Source organism: Octopus sinensis, linkage group LG19 (assembly GCF_006345805.1).
Source record: "Octopus sinensis linkage group LG19, ASM634580v1, whole genome shotgun sequence".
NCBI lineage: Eukaryota > Metazoa > Mollusca > Cephalopoda > Octopoda > Octopodidae > Octopus > Octopus sinensis.
Genome location: NC_043015.1, coordinates 20,193,172 through 20,210,916, shown reverse-complemented (window position 1 = coordinate 20,210,916; position 17,745 = coordinate 20,193,172). Strand labels below are relative to the sequence as shown.

General features: G+C 38.1%; 1 protein-coding gene across 2 annotated transcripts in view; it reads left to right on the top strand.

Moving 5' to 3' along the window:
- Positions 1-1,705: 1,705 nt before the first annotated feature.
- Positions 1,706-17,745, top strand: part of LOC115222307 — a 78,726-nt gene continuing 62,686 nt past the window's right edge. For both annotated transcript variants that reach the window (XM_036511417.1, XM_036511419.1), the window contains exon 1: positions 1,706-1,870. The gene's annotated coding sequence lies outside the window, so the exon portion shown is untranslated. The remainder of the gene's footprint in view (positions 1,871-17,745) is intronic.

Genomic DNA, 17,745 nt, shown 5'->3' with positions numbered 1-17,745 from the left:
GTAGGTAGTATGGTAGGTAGGTAGGTAGGTAGGTAGACAGGTAGGGTGGGATAGATAGTCATAGATAGTGATAGATAGATAGATAGATAGATAGATAGATAGATAGATAGATAGATAGATAGATAGATAGATAGATAGATAGATAGATAGACGGAGAGGGTTGTGAAGATATATTTACAGATAAGAGAGAATGAATAGCTGAGGAGGAAATAATGAAACCTATGCGGACAGAAGAGATCCAGAAATAACTGAAAGGAATTAGGAATGAGAAATAGGGAACGGTTGGAGGATAGAAGTAGAGAGAGAATGAGAAAGGGATAGAGAGAAAGATATAGGCAGAGAAAGAGAGGCAGGAATTGAAAAAAAGAGAGACACACAAAGAGAAATAGAGAGACAGAAACAGAGAGATAGGAGGAGAAAGGGAGTGAGAGACAGAGAGACAGAGAGATGACTGATAGATTTAATCCGTCACACGGTTTTCGTTCGACCACTTTAGCTCTTAGATGTCTTTGGTGAAGTTTATTGTTGCACGTTTTAGTGTTAAGTCTCTGATTTGAAGATAACACACAGACACACACACACACACATCTTGCCCTGGGGTCACATCAGGTGATTGATTGATTGATTAAAAGACAGGCAGAGAGAGGAGAGAGAGAGAGAGAGAGAGAGAGAGGCAGAGCGAAAAAAGATTAAATAGGGTCAAGAAGAATATAAAGACAAAGAATGATAATCCATGATAACAGAAAGACAAAGAGAGAGAGAGAGAGAGAGAGAGAGAGACAGACAGACAGAGAGACAGACAGACAGACAGACAGACAGACAGACAGATAGACAGACAGACAGACAGACAGACAGAGGGAGGGAGAGGGCGAAAAGCGGTAAGTCCGCGCGAAGGTTGGAACAGGCCTGGAGCAGATCGATGATGTAGCCCCTACAGACATATCACCAAATCTGACAAACAGCTTATTGAATATTTTACTAATCAATGCTTAATACATGATCTGTGTAGACCTGATGTACTTGTCACAGAACGGAACCGAGCGAGAGATAGAGAGCAATAGATAGATAAATAGATAGAGAGAGAGAGAGAGCGATAGATAGAGAGAGAGAGAGAGCGATAGATAGATAGATAGAGAGAGAGGAGAGAGAGAGAGAGAGAGCGATAGATAGATAGATAAAACAACAATAATAAATAAATAAATAAATAAACTAAAAATATCGTAATTTTTCACCAAAGGTTTCTGCTCTTTCCTCAAACAGGTGGAGTTGCCCCCTCCACATTCGCAGCCCTCAAATCACAGTCCCGTACTCACTGTCCCATCTGATCTATGCCCCACGTCTTTTTCTGTTGTTGGCGGAGGATGGGAGCGGAGGAAGAGAGAGTAAGCCGTAAATGAAGGGAGAGCGTGAGAAAGAAGGGAGAAATAGAGAAGACAGAGAAAGATAGACAAAAAGAAAGACGAAGAAAACAAAAAGCACAGAAATACAAAAAGAGAAAAGTCAAAGACTGAAAGAGAGAAGGATAAAGACGAAAACGGAAAGGAGAAAACCTGCAAAAAAGGAGAGAGAAAAAAGAAAGCTTAAGATGAACGAAAGTAAAAGTAAAGTCGCGAGAGGAATGGTGCGAGGTAAAATCAGAGAGTAAGGCGATGGGAAAAGGGGGAGAAAAGGAATAGTCATAGTAGGAGGAAGGGGAGGAGAGAAGTTGAAAGAAAGCAGAGCAGAGAGAGAGAGGGGGGCGGTAGTGTTGTTGTAGTTGGTTGTAAGCGATGACAGTTGTTAGACGGGAACTAACGATGACAGAGGAAAGTCGGTGACAGCAAGGATGAAATAACAATTGAATAAGAAGGAAGGAAGGAAGAAATTGAAGGTAAGGATTCAACAAAAAAAGGGCAAAAAGCAAGAGAGCAAGGTGCGATAACAAACAGGGGTGATGGTGGGTGTATAATTATATATACGTGTATAAACATATAGTCTGTGTGTATGTGGGTGGATTGATAAGAATGAATGAACGAGTGGATATGAGCGGGATTAGACACTCACACACATATACATATGTATACCTACTTGTATGTGTGTAGTGTGAAGTGCTCCAGCGTAGTCTTGGCAATGGTCAAGAACGTTTATGTGTATAAGCACCCGGAAACGTGGATAGATAGATAGATAGATAGATAGATAGATAGATAGATAGATATATTTGTATATACATACGTGTATATCTGTGTATATATGTGAGAATTTTTATTGCGGTTTCTATAATCATGCGTAAGATTTGATAAATATATGTGTATGTATACATGTATATCTATATGTATATCGATGTGTGTGTGTCTACGTGTATCTCAGAGTATATATAAATATAAGATGTGAGTATTTGTATGCTGTTAATGACAATAGTCTTTCTGTACGCACAAAATCACTGTATATTATTTTTATAATTATATAACATATCGTACACATATATATGTATGCGCTCGCGTGTGTATATACATATTTTGAATGTGGACTTGGCTTGTGTATATATATTCTTATACATTGTAGTATATATACGTGCGTGTTTTTAAATGAAAGTACGTTGGGGTATGGATTTGAGAATGTATTTACATACATTATGTGTGTGTGTGTGTAAGAACCTTTGGATGTGTTTACCAGGCGATGGATTGGCAGACTCGTTAGAGTGTCGTACTTTAGTTTACTGTCCTTTACATTTGCGAGTTCAAATCCAGTCGAGGTCCAGTTTGCTTTCCAAACCTTCCGGTGTCGATTGAGGTAGTAGTAAAAGCTGCTGCCGACAATATCGTGTGTGTGTGTGTGTGTAATGCATCCAGGATGTGAATGAAATTATACGAGAAGACAATATTTTATGTGTGACTTACGTAGAACGATGTAATTTTCGATGTTAGTGCATGTGTGTACGTCATACACACGAATACCTTTGTCCGTATGTGAATGTATAAACCTGTAGATGTGTATAACTGTGTATATACGTGTGCGAGTGTGTGTATGTAACTTAATGTGTATCCGAATGTGTGCGATAGGCTTACTGTGTTTATATCACATTGTCCTTGTGCGTGCATCGTTGTAGTGTTCAATTATGCATGTGTCGATCTTTAATACTTATACAAGTGTGGAAAGGAACGGGGGGGCGGGGTCTGCGCTTGCGCGCGCGCGTTTTCTTGCAATTGTCATTTTGTACCTCGCGTAACTAAGTTATTCTCTCTCCTTGACCGCTATGTCTTTCGTTACATATTTGCGAATAGCTACTTTTTTCTGCGTGAACTCATATACATGTTGCTCTTTCCAAGCACGTACATACACACATACATACATACATACATACGTTCGTGCGTGCCGCTTTCTCTCTCTCTCCCATATTTACACGTGTGTGTGTGTGTGCACTTTTGCTCTTTACTTGTTTCAGTCATTTGACTGCGGTCATGCTGGAGCGCCGCCTTTAATCGAACAAACCAACCCCAGGACTTATTATACTTTGTAACCCTAGTACTTATTCTATCGGTCCCTTTTGCCGTACCGCTAAACACACCAGCATCGGATGTCAAGCGATGGTATAGGGTGGACAAACACACACACATAATATATATATATATATATATATATATATTATATATATATATATATATATATACACACACACACACGATGGGCTTCTTTCGGTTTCCGTCTACCAAATCCACTCACAAGGCTCTGGTCGGCCCAAGGCTATAGTAGACGACACTTGCCCAAGATTCCACGCAGTGGGACTGAACCCGGAACCATGTGGTTGGGAAGCAAGCGTCTTGCCACACAACCACTCCTGCACACATTATATATACACACACACACATCAGGTGCTGTGTGCTTAAGAAGCTTGCTTCCCAACTATGTGGTCTTGAGTTGGTCAATCCCACTGTGCGGCACCTTGACCAAGTATCTCTCCTACTATAGCCCCAAGCTGACCAAAGCTCTGTCAGTAGATTTGGTAGGCAGAAATTGAAAGAAGCCTGTCATGTGTGTATGTGTGTGGGTGTACCACCACTGCTTGACAACTGGTGTTGGTTTGTTTATGTCCCTGTAGCTTAGCGGTTTGGCAAAAGAAACCGATAGAGCCAGTATCAGCTTTAAACACAAGTACAGGGTTCAAAATAAACAAGTTGTGTGTGTACTGTGAAGCAAGGCTATGATGTTTTTTTGGGGGGGTTGTAAATTAGATCTAGTAGCTAATACCAGAACAAAATAATAAAACAACAAAACTCATCACCAAGAAACCTCAAACTACGAATTTATCACTTGACCAGACCCCATGCTACCACATTGATTTCTCAGCCATTTCTTGTCTAGTTCAAATTATGCTTTATAAAAGTTTATTTGTGGTCGCAAGCTCAATAAGATAAGTTCCAGTTGATCACTGGGGTTGATGTAATCAACTAACCCCCACTCCCACTAAAATTGTTGGCCTTGTAATATAAAGAGACAAACAGAAAAGTAAAAGATAAACAGAAAGACAGAGAAAGTGAGAGAAAAAGATAGAGTGTAAATACAGTTGATTTTTTTATGGGTGGAGGTTAAAAAATAATCTACCAGTTGTAGTGAACAGCTATGAACTTTATAAATTGAGATTCAAAATTGAATCCAGTTTCAAAAAAGTCCTCGGTTTATTGTTCTCACTTCTGCACTAAGAAATTTATGAAAGTCTTAGACTTTTTCAAGTTATTCATCAGTCAAAGCTAATTAAGGAAGAAAAATCCTTTGTTTTTGCTTAACCTAATTTAAATTGCTAGAACTGATGTAACTGATAACCCCTTATCTTAAAATTGTTGGTCTTGTGCCAAAATTAGAAAATATCATTAATATCATTATTGTCAATGCAACAAGCTAGCAGAATTATTACCAAACCAGAAGAAATACTTAGCAACATTTCTTCTGGCACTTTATGTTCTGAGTTCAAATACTACTAAGGTCAGCTTTAACTTTCATCTCTTCAGGGTCGATAAAGTAAACTGGAATTGACTAGGTCCCTCCCACCAAACTTTCTGGCGTTGCACCAAAACTAGAAAGAATTATTATTATTGTTATTAGCAATAGTAATTCACAAAGATAAATCAGTATATAGGTGCAGGAGTGGTTGTGTGATAAGAAGCTTGCTTCCCAACCACATGGTTCCAGGTTCAGTCCCACTGCATGGCACCTTGGGCAAGTGTTTTCTACTACAGCTTTGGGCTGACCAAAGCCTTGTTAGTGGATTTGGTAGACAGAAATTCAAAGAAGCCTGTCAAGTGTGTATATATATATATATGTATTTGTGTGTCTGGGTTTCCCCCACCACCACCATCACTTGACAACCGATGTTGGTGTGTTTACATCACTATAACTTAGCAGTTCGGCAAAAGAGAACAATAGAATAAGTACTAAGCTTACAAAGAATAAGTTCTGTGGTCAATATGTTCGACTAAAGGCAGTGTTCCAGCATGGCCACAGTCAAATGACTGAAACAAGTATAAGAATAAAAGAATAAAACAAAATAATAGCATATTGGGTTAAAAACCCCTTTTGGATGAAAAGAGCCAAAGACTGCTAGTAGGACTTGAACCCACATCTCCATTACTTTGGTTGATCTTTACAACCCTATAGCTTATTTTAGTCTGGTATTTTAATGATCTGTATTTTTTATTTTTTTTTATTTTTAGGGTTGTTAAACACACCATTCTGACAATACTGTTTTTATGTATTTATTTTTATTATCATTTGGTATTGTTATGTCAAAGACAAAACAATGACACACACAAACAGGACACATACAGACACAAACACACAGACACACACGTCATACAATAACAGGACTTGAAACAAAATCCTGTAAATCACTTGTGTTGACAATTACAGACCTGACTTTACGCACTCCAACCCATTCCTCATAAATTTTCTTCTCAAATTATGTAAATTTTACTCCAGTTTCTTTATTTTTTAAATTCTCCTTTTTGAAACTAAATTTTCAATGTTTGTGCATGTGTGTGCATCGTACACACGAATACCTTTGTCTGTATGCGAATGTGTAGATGTGTATAACTGTGTATACTGCCAGTCTATGTATATGAATATGTGTGTGAGTGTGTGTAACTTACCATTTCGAAACTAAATTGGTCAGCCACTTCGCACCAGCAGAACAGGTTACTTCCAATCATGGGGTCACAATCATCGACTGAAACTGTTTTTAAGAAATATTAGAGGAATGGGTGAGGTTAACCCTTTGAACCCCAACCACCCACAGGAATTGAATGCACCACCCTAAGCTCTCAGTAAGTTTCACTGAAAATTTAGAATTTTAGAATAGATGCTGAAAGACATGAGTGTTTCACAACAGAAGAGTACAAAATGGTGAAAAATGAAGACACAGGGAGTGCCAGTAGACCAGCATTTCAGGAACATACAGCCTTGGCATAGTGCCGGTGCTCCGGCATTTCAGTTCTAAGGGTTAACTAGTTGGCTTTGGAATCTTGCTGTTCTAGATGAGATATCCTTGGGTGGTGCTTTTAGCAAATTTTCTTCTCCAACTTCAGAGTCATCAGAATTTAACAGAAACCATGCAGAACTTTTGTATGTGTGTATCTTTTACTTGTTGCATTCATTGGGCTGTGGCCATGCTGGAGCTCCACCTTGAAGGGTTTAGGCAAACACATCAACTCCAGTAATGCTTATCTTTTTATAAGTCTGGTTCTTGGTGTATGGGGGTCTCTTTTACTGAATTGCATGGACATAAACAAACCAACACCGGTTATCTAATGGTGAATGTAGACACACACAGAAAAACACATAGATACACATATATACAAACACACGCATACACACAGCAGGCTAACATACAGTTTCTGTCTACCAAATTCACTCAAGGTATTGGTAAACCCAAAGCTATCGTAAAAAAAAAAGAGACACTTGCCCAAGATGTCACACAGTGAGATTGAACCTGAAACGATGTGATTGTAAAGTGAGCTTAACCGTATAACCATGCCTACTCCTAAAGCACACACAACATAGCATAATTCAAAAGAACTGAAATAATTGTATTTTAAAGCCTTACTGTGGGTTAAATAAGAATGTAAGCTCATTGTTTGTACACTTCCTCTTTTTTTACATTCTTACATAATCTACCATAATTTATCATGAATAATTTACATAACATAGGTGCAGGAGTAGCTGTGTAGTAAGAAGCTTGCTTCCCAACCACATGGTTCTAGGTTCAGTCCCACTGCATGGCACCTTGGGTAAAGCCTTGTGAGTGAATTTGGTAGATGGAAACTGAAAAAAGCCTGTCGTATATGTGTGCCTGTCGTATATGTGTCGCTTCACAACTGATGGTGTGTTTACGTCCCCATAACTTAGCAATTTGGCAAAAGAGAGTGATATAAGTAGTAGGCTTACAAAGTATAAGTCCTGGAGGTTGATTTGTTCAACTAAAAGGCAGTGCTCCAGCATGGCCACAATCAAATGACTGAAACCAGTAAAAGAACAAAAGAATAATAAAAGAATTACACACACACACACAAAAACGTGTGTGTGTTGGCATATGCATACATATGTCGCTGTATCTTTACACTGAACACCATTTGGGCAGCAGTGATATTTGTATTAGTCCTGCATAAACATAGGCAGTTCAACAGTTCGATATGTGAAACCCCAAATCAGGGCTTGGCATCAGATATAGCACTTTAGCTGTTGGCTGTCAAGGTGTGTGGCTTAGTGGTTAGGGCATTCGGCTCATGATCATAAGGTTGCGAGTTCAATTCCTGGTGATGCATTGTGTCCTTGAGCAAGACATTTTATTTCCACGTTGCTCCAGTCCACTCAATGGCAAAAGTAGTTCCTTTATTTCAAAGGGCCAGCCTTGTCCATACTCTGTGCCATACTGAATTACCCTGAGAATTACATTATGGGTACACGTGTCTGTGGAATGCTCAGCCACTTGCACGTTAATTTCATGAGCAGGCTGTTCTGTTGATGCTATCAGCTGAGACCCTCATCGTCGTAACCAACAGAGTGTTCCTTCTTCTCCAGCCAGGATGGAAGGGCATGAAAAGCAATGATGATGATGGGTAGGTATGTGTGTATATATGCTCATCCTCCTGCTCTCCAACCTACTTCAGAGGCCCAGTAAAAAGGTCATACATAGATAATGCCTTCTCTCGTTCATCTTTTTAGCATCCACTTTTCCATGCGTACCCGCATTGGACAGAATTTATTCAGGCAAATATTATATGGTTGGGTGTGCTTCTTGTTGCTAGCCATTACCTGTTTCCAAACAAATTATTATTTCCCAATGGCCAGACAGGTCCTCACAGAATATCAGAAATGCCTCACATTCATTTACAACAATTAAGCAACATCAAAACAAAGAGACACAAATTAAGGTCATCTCTACAGATACTCTTCTAACACAGCAGAACCTGGTACTGACTTATAAAATTGTTTAGTGTAATTTATAGCAATAGTGGTCTGTAAACCAGTGCTGGTCTGTGAGCCATGAGCTGCCGGTACACAGCGAGTTTCCAGAAAAGAAAAACATAAAATGCTTATGTAATATTGTATTATTTGTTTACAAAATAAATACAAGATAATAAAAATTGTCAACTTTTATTATATTATTTACATTTGATGGATATTTGTCCTCATCTTGTTTGTTATTGAAGCAACGTTTCAGCTGATATACCCTCCAGCCTTCATCAGGTGTCTTGGGGAAATTTCAAACCTGGGTTCTCATTCCTAAGGTATTTTTCAATATTATTATTATTCAGGTCACTGCCTGGAATTGAACTCAGAATCTTGGGGTTAGAAGCTCATGCTCTTAACCACTACGCCATATGCCCATAAATATAGAACTGAACTTTTATTATATTCATTATATATATTGTTTCCGGTATAAATTAATATTACTAAGAAATATTACTGGTCCCTGGCACATTGGGAAATAAACCTGCTGGTGATCTGCTGGGACTGAAAGTGAGGAGTTGCCTCTGGACTTGTGTAGTTCATGTTTTCTTTATGCCCCTGCAATCCTGTTCGGTTCATAAGAGATGGCACACACATACATACATACATGCAATGACTTAGCCTCATAGTACTTACAGTTTCATGGATGTAGGACATGCTTACCACTTTAATGTAGAGCTGAGTCAAACTTATATACATGTAACTCTATCCAACTGTGTTATGTGCCAGTTTCTTTTTTGTTTATTCACTGCCTTTTGTGCATGCATTAAATCATTATTTCAACATTCACTTATCTCTGTATGAGTTGGACACAATTTATTGAAGCAGATTTTCTCTGGCCAGATGCATTTATCTTTTCCCCAAATAATTTTCATCCATGGCCAAGCATGTTCTCATGGCAGAACAACTCTGCTTGTATGACAATGACATTCATTTACAATCATTGTAGAATGTAAAGACAAGGAAATGCAAACACTCAGACAAATATGCATGTTCACAAACACACATATATATATATAATTGTGTGTGTGTGTCTCAAACAGTGAAAATGGGTACTCAACACCACATTGGTGGATAAAAATTATTTGTGGATTAAGGCTACCATTAGTTTCATGTTAAGGAAGCCCTTAACTGTTATGTCTGTTTTTGATCCAAAATGGAGACTAACACTGATGTTCCATGTGATAGGCTTGATAACTGTTAAGGGCTTCCTCAACATGAAACTAATGGTAGCCTTAATCCACAAATAATGTAAGTATGTATGTGTGTATGTATAGATAGATAGATAGATAAAGGACAGGTTTCTTTCAGTTTCCATCCATCACATCTTCTCACAAGGCTTTGATTAGACCAGAGCTACAGCAAAAGACACTTGCCCGGGTTGCTACACAGTAGGACTGAACCCAATACCACATAGTTTCAAAGCAAACCTGTTAACCACACAGCCATGCCTGTACCACAGTGTATAACTAGAAAAAAACTGAAGCTTCTTGACTCCTAACCGAATATTCAAATTATTCGTGATATATTTGTCAAGCAAGTTCCTTACTTTAATTGTTTAAGTAATCTACAACAGACACATGCATATGCAAAACACACACACAATGGGTAAATTGCCACCATTTTATATTTTTAATTTTGTGCACAGGTATTGTTTTTGATTGGCTGTGGTTGAAGCCAATGGTGATTTTATTGACTAAATTTACTCTTCAGTATTTCATGATAATTTTATGTAATTTTAGTAAATTTATCTGGTAAAATGAGATGTCAGTGTTATTTTCATTTTTGCATAATTTAGACAATATATTCGCCACACCCTGTGTATGTATGTATGTATGTATATATGTATGTATGTATGTATGTATGTATGTATGTATGTGTATGTATGTATGTATGTATGTATGTATGTATATATATATATATATATATATATATAACAACTAAAGCTGTGGTTGCTATTTGAGCTTCATGCTCTGTGATTGTTCTGCTGATCGCAGAATGGTAAAACTTGAGTAACAGCCAATTCCTCAGTGTGCGTGTGTGTGTATGCAAGTATGTTCACACATGAATTAATAAGGCTATATATACATACACATATTTATACATATACACACACACATATACACACATATGCACGCACATACATATATACACACATATATATGGACATATTATAATTCGTAGAAAGTTAAAAATAAAGTTTATATTTTCATACATCTTATTTGCTCTAAACACACACACACACATCTTTAATTAGCAGAAAGTTAAAATAGAACTCAATACAAGAGTTTAGATGCTTTACCATTTCCTCTGATTGTTCTACCAAATCCATGTAAGTGTGTGTGTGTGTATTAAATCCTATGCTCTTCTTGTTTACAAATTGTAACACAGTGTGTGTGGGGGGGACATGTTTAAAAATGTAGGGGACACCAACATATTTGAATCAACAATCCAAATTATTTTAATTAAAATTACAATGTGATGGGAGCAAATTATTTTTTTAAATGAGTAATTCCGGTGAAGAAAAACAAAGTAGACAACCCTGAATTTATAATTCAAATTAATTAATTAGAATGTATTTGATCTTTAGCAATGTGGGGACAACTCTAGACTTGTTTTGATTTCATTAGACCTCTTCAGGAAAGCATGGCCATTTCGTCGAAACAACCTTGTCACACATTATGTCATGTTGATTCTACCTGAAGATTATGTTAATGATAGATGGGTCTGTGGAATATTCAGCCATTTGCACTGGGCAAATAATTTAGTTGTTAGACAACTGAACATGCACTGTCAAAGCCAGTGGAAGATCCTACAAATAAGTACACATACAGATAGGTAGACACATCATCATTTGGCATTCAGGTTTCATACTGACATGGGTCAAATGGTTTGGCAGGATCCAGGGACACAGGGATTGCATCATGAGAGTATCAGCAGGAGAGCATCAGTTGGTGTTCAGCTTTCATTTAGTGCACATCCTGGCTTGAATTTGCTGTGCATTCTCTTGAAATTCCTATGGGGGAAGGGGGAATAGTTTCAATTCATGAACATTTCAGGTGTTGAATGGCCTTCAGGAACAAATTGAATTTGGAAACTGAGGTTCCATTCTATCAGAGTTTTCATTCAACACCATTATGATCGCAAATGCTCAACCCAATCTCTCTCCTCTGGTTTACTCTTTTACATGTTTCAGTCATTTGACTGCAGTCATGCTGGAGCACCACCTTTAGTCGAAGAAATCAACCCCTGGACTTATTCTTTGTAAGCCTAGTACTTATTTTATCGGTCTCTTTTACTGAACTGCTAAGTTTCGGGAACATAAACACACCAACATTGGTTATGAAGTGATGGTGGGGGAACAAACACAGGCTCACAGATATATATATAGAAAGAGAGAGAGAGAGAGAAAACTTCTTTCAGTTTCTGTCTACCAAATCTACTCACAAGGCTTTAATTGGCCTGAAACTATAGTAGAAGACACTTGTCCCAGGTGTCACACAGTATGACTGAACCCAGAAGAACCATGTGGTTGGGAAGCAAGCTTCTTACCGCACACCCAAAATGCTGAATCAATAGAAATACAAGGATCTTGTATAAACACACTACCAATCTACAATCACCAATATAGACACCTAAGTACATGCATTCAACTAAATAATTAGAAGCATCCAAAAAAACATACTGTATTTGATGACAGTGGTGCATATTCAGGAAAAAAGCATTTAGTGCACTAAAGCATGTTAAATTCAAGGTAACTTCACATAAGAGTCAGGGTGGTTGTGTGAGATGGTCTGTAATATATAAAAAATACAACCCTGATTATACACCATGAATAGTTAACCACAAAAACTAGACAACATGGAATAATATACCAAAAGCATACAACTGAAATTAAACTCGACATCAAAGAACTTGACAAAGAAATGAGAAATTTGAAAGGAAGAAAAATTTTGTAAACATTTGCATCTAACATAAACACCAATTCAAGCAGTAAAAAAACAATATAGAGTAATTAGTATCAACAACAACAACAACTGTTACAGCACACTTCATGTAACAATAATAAACCTAAACTATAATGCCAAGTGAACATTAAACATTTCTTTAAAAGCACCTGCTAAAAACCAGACAGAATGAAAAAAAAATCCTAACCCGTTTCTTCCATCAAATACAAAAATAAAATTGGAAATGTAAGAATTCTAAAGCCTCAGAGCACCTAAAACTAGTGTCAGAATCAGTTCAAAAATATTGGTTGCCAGGACTAAGGGGGCCCACTCGCAACTACAAGGGGGCACACCCACAACTACAATGCTATCATTTATTTTTTTTCATTTTTTTTTGTTAAAAGTATTCTTTTCAACTGTCTACAAACATATCCAGGCTGAAATAATGCATTCTTCCAGGAGTGAATAAAAAATTCTCAAACTTGAGAGGATGGGCCTCTTAGATACTAACATATTGATTCTAATGGCGCAGGGGCCCACTTTCCATCGGGCAAGCTGGCAACCTGGCCATCCGCCACTGCCTTAAAACCTTTTGGGGCCTAAAGGAATCCTTACACCCACCGACATCCACAACTACCCCCACCAAGAAGGTATCAGTAAGCTTCTTTACAATCTTGTTTTGAATGTGTTTAAAGATTTCTTATTCCTAGATTGAGTGCAGATAATCTTGAAGATAAGTTAATCAATGCTCCATGCCTGACTTTCAGTATTGGTCTGTTCCTTCTGTATGTCTCAGAATCTGGAACCTGGACAAAATTATAATAATTCTAAAACCTAATGAAACCCCAAGTGAAGTAACATCAAACAGCCACCTCACCTTGCTATTTAGGTTAATCCTTGATATCACTAATCCACAAATCCTTCACACCTCATAATATAACAAGGATTCAGATAAGTTCACTCAACCAGCATGCCATCCACAAACCTCACATGGAGAATACACTATAGCTTCAGCAAGGTTCCCCACTTCATTTCTCATTATCCATTAGCATGAAATATACTCAACCATAACCCTCATTGCACTGATTAAATTTTTGATGGTGATGTAATATGTAAATCAAATGCAAATCAGTTCTTGCAATATGTAAATCTTATGCAAATCAGCTCTTGCAACCTCTTTCTATTGGCCTGTGAAAATAAAATGTACATACTACATCATATGAAATGTGGAGAAGTCTGGAAAATACCCCACTGTTAAAAGCAAATTAACTCAGTTCCTGTGTCCCCAATGCATGGAACTGACTATATTTGGTTCCCATAGAATAAGTATTAAGAACAACACAAACTGCTGCTAAGCAAACTACCTGTCAGGCCACAAGAGCCTTTGTATTGTACAAAAACAGCACTTCCAGACCCTGCAGTTTCCAGGGTGGAGTACCACAAGGATCCATCCTCTCACCTACTCACTGTGACCTATACCAACATGACTTTTAGTGTTTTATTCCCTTAATGGTTTGTGTTTATAATTTCAAGAAGCTGTGTACAACCTTCTCTGGGAACAGCAGTATTTTATTTATCTAGTTATCTTTGTTGTTGTATTGAGAGTATCCAATGATCCTGTGAGAGGCAGAGAGAGAGAGAGAGAGAGAGAGAGTGGGGAGAAGCAAGAAAGAGCTGGAGAGGAAGATGAGAGACAGCTGGGTCACCTTTCACTTCGTGTTCTTCTCCAAGTTCATCAGTTACCATTTTTATTTTCATGCAAACTTTAGTAAGATATTTGCCAAATATTTTTCTCTGCCAGGAATGTTACTGCTCTTATATTCCTGGTTTCCATATAATGTCCATACAGATTTAAGGTATCTTTTTTGTGTCTGTCTACATCTCCACTGAGCAGATTCTAAATTCTAACATCATTGTAGCTAAATTTTTGCAAAAACATGTGGTCCTACCACACTATCTACAGATAGCTTTAACCCTTTAGAATTCAGGTTAATTCATCAAACATAATTCTTATTCAGCCCCAGTTTTTTAAATTAATCATGGAGTATCTTGTAACTTCAAGATTTTCAAAGCATGACTTTATTTTTAGAATGACATTGTAGGGTAGGTGTGAGAGGCTGGATCTGCCCAGTTTCAACATAAAACAGGTACAATATTTGGGCCTGTTTAAATACTAAAGGGCATTAGTGTCTGCTTAATAAAAATCACACCATGAAGTCCAACTTACATATCACTTTGTCCAAATGCCAGGTAGGGCTAACACACACACACACAAACACACACACACACAAACACACACACAAACACACACACAAACACACACACACAAGTGTCTGCATATATATATGTCACTGTATCAACCAGACTGTCAGCTAAACCACTGGTCAAAATGCGATTCTTTGCATTGTCCTAGTTTTCAAACGATGCCATTCCACTGGCTAAACAGACAGGCCAATTATTTTCCTTGAACAGGGTGCTTGTCCTTTGCAAGGTTACCCATTTCCTGTTAAGAAAACAATATAATGCCAGTCTGGGAATCAAAACTATGTTCTTGCAATTGTGACTGCAACAACCTGTAGGCCACATGCCATCAGACACACACATGCAATCATCATCATCGTTTAACATCTGCTTTCCATGCTGGCATGGGTTGAACGGTTTGACAGAGGACTGGCAAGCCAGAAGGCTGCACCAAGCTCCAATCTGATCTAGCAAGGTTTCTGTAGCTGGTTACCCTTCCTGGCATCAGCCAGGACAATGATTTCACTTGACTCAACAGGTCTTCTCAAGCACCGCATATTGCCCAACAATTGAAGGGAACTGTTAAATGGGCCTGTTATACAACACTGGCATAGGCCATGGCTACAATCTCACTTGGCTTACCGGGTCTTCTCAAGCACAGCATATCTCCAGAGGTCTCAGTTGCATGTCATTGCCTCTGTGAGGCTCAACGTTTGAAGGTCATACTTCACCACCCCATCCCAGGTCTTCCTGGGTCTACCTCATATATATATATATATATAGTTGGACTCCCAATCAGAAAATCATGGGTTCAGTTCCCTAAAATCAGTATTACTTGGTATTCTTGAGCAAAGTACTCCCTTTCAGGCTGCTCCCAAACACCAAGCTAAAACTGATTGCCAGCAACAACTGGAGTGGTGGGGTGGGGTTAACCACACATCAGATTAACATCTCATTCTGGTGTGAGTCAGGTACTATCCATCACCAAAACACCCTGGAAATCAAGACAGGTTCCAGCTTAAGGAGGCTGTATGCTCTCGACTGCACTTGGGCAACCTGTGGCCCTTGAAGAGTTTCTAGGTTAATAATTTCCTACTAAGACAAAATTAAGAAGAACTTCAAAAAAATTCAGTGTAATGCGAGCAAGTAATACTTCATGCATGTGTTTTATCATGTGGCCCTCTTCCACTTCGAAATGGTATGATGTGGCCCCCAGTTGAGGAAAAATTGCCCATCCCTGCTCTAGACTGACTAGCTCTACACACACACACAGGTTCAGTCTTGGCTGTGTGGTTAAGCTTGCTTCCCAACCGTGGGCTTTTGGGTTCAGTCTCACTGTGCAAACACACTGAGCAAGTGTCTTCTACTACAGCCCCAGACAAACCAAACCACATGTGAGAGGATTTGGTGGATGGAAACTGAAGGAAAGTTGCTGTGTGTGTTTGTACTCTTGTCTTGACAATAGTTGTAAGTGATCATCTCCGTCATTCAAGTGCTGCTGCTTATTTCTTGTAAAAAAAAATGTTTAGTCATGGGGAAATATTACCTCGCTTGGAAACAGGTGAAGGTTGACAACAGGAAGGGCGTCTGGCTGTAGAAAATCTACCTCAAATTCCGTCTGACCCATGCAAGCATGGAAAAGTGGACGTTAAGATGATAAAATACATCGTTGATATACTCACTTACGATCTTACATAATTACACAGAACTACATTGTAGCAGCGCCTTAATTGTCTCAAGGTTATTGATGAAGTCGCGATATGAATGAACAGATGACGACATATTGCGTGAATATGTGTATTGTCGACCGTGTGTGTTTATTTACAATGAGCGTGTGTAAATGTATGTGTACGTGTTAGTGATTGTTATAAAAGTGTATGTGTTGCGTGCTTTTGTGTTTTTTTGTTTTTTTTTTCCTGTCAAATATCTATGTGTGAGTGTTACCATGTATTGTGTGTGTTTGCGACATGTGTTTATTTGTGAAAGATAATGTATGTGCGATTCTGATGTATGTCAAAGAGAGAAAGTGTGCGTACGTGTGAGAGACTGTGTGCGTGGTGTGTTACTGTTTTTTTCTTTTTTTCTTTTTTTTTTCGGAAATCACAGTAAAAGTTGCTATCAATCAAATGTCGCCGCGCAAACTGATGACGTCATCGAGTCTCGATTTTTTTTTTCTCGCTTCCTCCTCCTACCACCTCCATTTTCTATAACCGATGCAACAGTTGGATTGAAACGATAGAAAGAGTAGGAGATAAACAGTAAGAGCGAGAGAGTAGGAGGTAGATTATTAGTGAGAGAGAGAATATTGAAGAGTAAAATGAGGGAAAATGTTACGGTTTGGAATAAATTTTTGTAAATACATGTTATGAAGTAATTTTATTTACGATTTCCCAGTGTGAACTATATGAGAGATTACGAGCGAAGGTATATGTAAGTGAGAGAGACAGATTATGCGTGGAGGTAGGAGATGAGTGAAAGCGGTAAATGTGTCTATGAGAGGTTAAGTAAAAGTGTGAGGTGGGTAAATGTGTTACGAGGAAAGCAAGAGAGAAGTGGCGTTGATATATGTTAATGAGAGAGGAGAGAGAGGAAAGAGAGAAATAAGTCAAAGTTAAGAGAGTGTTGAGGTGGGGGAAGAGTAGGCAAATGTGTGAGAATGGGAAATGTGGAAACTTGGACAACATCTTGCGCGGCACCTCGGGCAAGTGTCTTTGGATCTTTTCGGTTTGAACGGCAGTTTTTTCTAGCTGTGTCATATGAAATTGTCACCCATAATTATGACCCTAGTATCGATCTATTGCATTTAAATCTGTTTTAGGGTTAAGGTTAGGGGAAAGGGTATCTTTTTTTCTTCACAAATGTAAATAAACCCAATCTGTTTCTTAAACGAGGGACATATTCATACGACACAGAATGTTTTTTTTTTACCTCAATAGATGACATTGATTGGTTGAAATTGCAGAAATTGAAGAAAAACAACAACAAATATCTTACAAACTATAGAATTTTCTCAATAAAGCCAAGAGAAAAAGATGTTTTATAAACACATTCTACCAGTATACGAAGTTTAAATTTTTTT